The 3779-nt window shown below is 42.8% G+C and overlaps 1 non-coding gene across 1 annotated transcript; it reads right to left on the reverse strand.

Moving 5' to 3' along the window:
- Positions 1 to 3211: 3211 nt before the first annotated feature.
- Positions 3212 to 3291, reverse strand: Trnat-agu (transfer RNA threonine (anticodon AGU)). The gene has a single exon. It is a non-coding gene; the product is annotated as a tRNA-Thr (tRNA).
- Positions 3292 to 3779: the final 488 nt, after the last annotated feature.

Below are 3779 nucleotides of genomic sequence, written 5' to 3' on the forward strand. Positions count from 1 at the left end.
CGCATCTAATGCACGTGTCTTCGCAAAAAGTTGATGAGGAGGTGAATTCCCCTCTCCTACTTGGTAATTATAGAGTCATGTCTGTACCAGCCAAATCCGGCCTAATATTAACAATTGTGGTAATGCTTTAGTATTAAATGGAATTTTGGCGCCGTATTTGGGGCGACTATATTTGTAATTGGCATACCATCAATTTCATTCCTCGAATTCGTGAAATATGGCTAGCAGATACCATTAAATTACCATTCCAGGTTACCGCTACAGCTACCACAGTCGGAGGAAGCCGTCTACGAAATCCGTGTATTCATTTTCATATCATGTTTGCATAGGATATATACATTATCCTCAAAGCGAGACCAAAGCCTGTCCAAAAAACTTTGAAGCTCCGCTACAGACAAGGGGACACTTCGCGCCCTTAAAATTATTTTAAGGAGTGTTAGGCTCGTAACCTGCATGTGTAGTCGCTTTCGCAATAAGTCCAGATTTTCTACGTCTGAGGCATTCTTGTCTGTAGCCTTATTTGCGCAAATTACTGTTCCCTTCTGATGCCTGTTGGCAGGGTGGTTTTGGCAGCGGACCACGCGTTCCTGTTCCGTGCACCCAGAGCAGAGACACATTTGTTTTCTGCTGCAGCGGCACTTTCGCCGTCGCACGACGTCTGGCTTGACCGACAATCTGGTGCCTTTACCAGCCACGTCGTGGTGGCTCTAGGTTAAGTAAAATTAGTCGCTTTAGGCGTACCACGGCGGAGTGTCGCCGTGAATACAGTAAGCTCATTAGGTTTAAAGTGTGTTCTGCAAGCACGATGTTTCTCCTCGCTATATCTGCTCTTTAAGTACTTATTTAAAAAAAAAAAAAAAGATTAAATTAGCGCAGTAACAGCCCTCGCTCACACAAATTAAGCCTTTTGAACTGGTTTCGGCATTACTATGAGTGCTTTCATCAGAAGTCAAACATTCAAACTGGCCTACAAGTACAAAAATTGTGCTAAAACTTTTTTTTTATATAAGAGTAACTACTGACTAACAGTACAAGAAAGAAACAGCACTTCCACGACACACACAAAATAAATATCAAGCGATAAAGCTTTAGTCACAAAATTTTAAAAAAGAATACATGGAAGGCAAGTCACTATGGGCTGCTCACACATGTCAAGCCACAAGTAGCAACAGACTGAGGTGCCAGCGTTACCAGATGCGGGCAGGTCAATATTACACCAAGAGTACTGTCTAGATGCCGCAAATAGAAATAGGCTACTTTTCAAAATGTTGACAGCTGAATAATGTAATGAACATTATGTAGTACATGAAGTAAAAGGAAATGTTTTATTTGACAGCAGCAGACATGGTAACTTTTTGTCTACATAGGAGCTTAGAGGTACAGTTTAAAGGCTGAAAAGGCCATTATAGAACTACAAAGAGGCCTGAATGACTCAGCGTGTACAGAAACGACATAACATGAAATATAGCCGATATAAACCCTTTAATACACAAAAAATTATGGGTCGACTTAGATACTAAGAAAGTTTCGGTAACTGCACTTGGGAACATGAAATCAAATATCAAGTAACGGCTTTATACCACTAATGAAGTTTTTATTACGTAATTGTAGCTGCTCATTAAGAATGAGGCCATCATTTCGAGAAAGATGTTTAAAAACTTCTAATTCTCCGGGCATATCTAATCTACGCCCTTTCTTCTCGGTCTGCAAAATGTTGATATCGTGAACAGCTTTAGGCGCGTGTCCTGTAATCATAAGGTGGTCGGCAAGAGAAGAATTTTGGATCCAGAATGAGATTTTCACTCTGCAGCGGAGTGTGCGCTGATATAAAACTTCCTGGCAGATGAAAACTGTGTGCCCGACCGAGACTCGAACTCGGCACCTTTGCCTTTCGCGGGCAAGTGCTCTACCAACTGAGCTACCGAAGCACGACTCACGCCCGCTACTCACAGCTTTACTTCTGCCAGTACCTCGTCTCCTACCTTCCAAACTTTACAGAAGCTCTCCTGCGAACCATACAGAACTAGCACTCCTGAAAGAAAGGATATTGCGGAGACATGGCTTAGCCACAGCCTGGGGGAATGTTCCAGAATGAGATTTTCACTCTGCAGCGGAGTGTGCGCTGATATGAAACTTCCTGGCAGATTAAAACTGTGTGCACGACCGAGACTCGAACTCGGCACCTTTGCCTTTCGCGGGCAAGTGCTCTACCAACTGAGCTACCGAAGCACGACCCACGCCCGCTACTCACAGCTTTACTTCTGCCAGTACCTCGTCTCCTACCTTCCAAACTTTACAGAAGCTCTCCTGCGAACCATGCAGAACTATCACTCCTGAAAGAAAGGATATTGCGGAGACATGGCTTAGCCACAGCCTGGGGGATGTTTCCAGAATGAGATTTTCACTCTGCAGCGGAGTGTGCGCTGATATGAAACTTCCTGGCAGATTAAAACTGTGTGCCCGACCGAGACTCGAACTCGGGACCTTTGCCTTTCGCGGGCAAGTGCTCTACCAACTTTTTTTTTTTTTTAAGATCCTTTTGACTACAGCTTACTTCCTGCTGCCACAAATGAGCTACAATCGTATTTAATGAAAAATTGTCTCCGAAAGGCATCAAATCTGCTTCAAATGATACGTGGCTATCAGCACCATTATTCAACACACATGCTCGACTGTGCGCAGACGCCTGTGGCGTAGCTCTTGGGCCCTGAATCAGACGCAGCAGTTCCAACAAAAACTCTCCTGAACGGCACTGTGCCGAAAATTTCGCTACAGATCACCCTTGTCTTGCTTGAGCTTCAGGTAGACGCCGGTTTGCAGCCAGGAAGCGGACAGCAGCAACTTTCAACTAGTTTTGTAGTACTCAAACAACACAGTAAAACAGCATGCATCTTTTGCAGAACTGGAAAAACTCGACCGTGACAGGATTCGAACCTGCAATCTTCGGATCCGAAGTCCGACGCCTTATCCATTTTCTATTTTGCTTTTTTTATCAGGGGTAGAAAATACATCACAAGCACTAAGTATTTCACGTCGGCATTCTCCGGCGACTCCCAAAAGCAGCAGTTTCTGGTGCCTGCTTTAATAGCACCATTCGCACTATTCATTTGCGAGAGCATTTCTTAAATACCGCACCCATTCATAATTTGTTTTATGCTTGACCGCTTTTTTCGAAAGGGCCACGGTGGCAGGTGCTGTTACAAAATTCATGTGCCTCCTGTGAGGATCGAACTCACGACCTCTGGTTTACTAGACCAGCGCTCTGCCACTGAGCTATTTTTTTTTGTTTGCACGGTCACTTTTTTTTTTTCTGGACCTCTTCCACTTCAGGCGTTGGCCCCTATCATCCATATCACCCCCAAAATCCTATCTAACCTAAAAAAAAAAATCTTTTGCCACCGCCACTTTCACCCTAACTTAACCTACTTTTTTATTTATTTTTTCATTATTTTTTTCTAAATAATATATAAAGGAACTGAATAAATCTTCTTGCCGTGACAATCTGTCCAAAATGAGTTTTCCTGAGGCACTTTCACCTGCTGTACTATAAAAATAAATAAATAAATGAATAAATGCCAACTTAATTATAATGAAGCACAATTAGTATCGACTCGCTGTAGTGTTGTGCACCAACCAAAAAAAAAAAAAGAAAATTACCGCTTCATTATGGCAAAGTGTGAAGTAAGAAATTTTGAAACAAAGCTTTGTATTCCTGACTCGTTTTAAGGTTGTGGTGCTCTTCCATTATATACTGTATGTACTCGTCTATACTCGCATGT

Source organism: Schistocerca nitens, chromosome 4 (assembly GCF_023898315.1).
Source record: "Schistocerca nitens isolate TAMUIC-IGC-003100 chromosome 4, iqSchNite1.1, whole genome shotgun sequence".
Taxonomy (NCBI): domain Eukaryota; kingdom Metazoa; phylum Arthropoda; class Insecta; order Orthoptera; family Acrididae; genus Schistocerca; species Schistocerca nitens.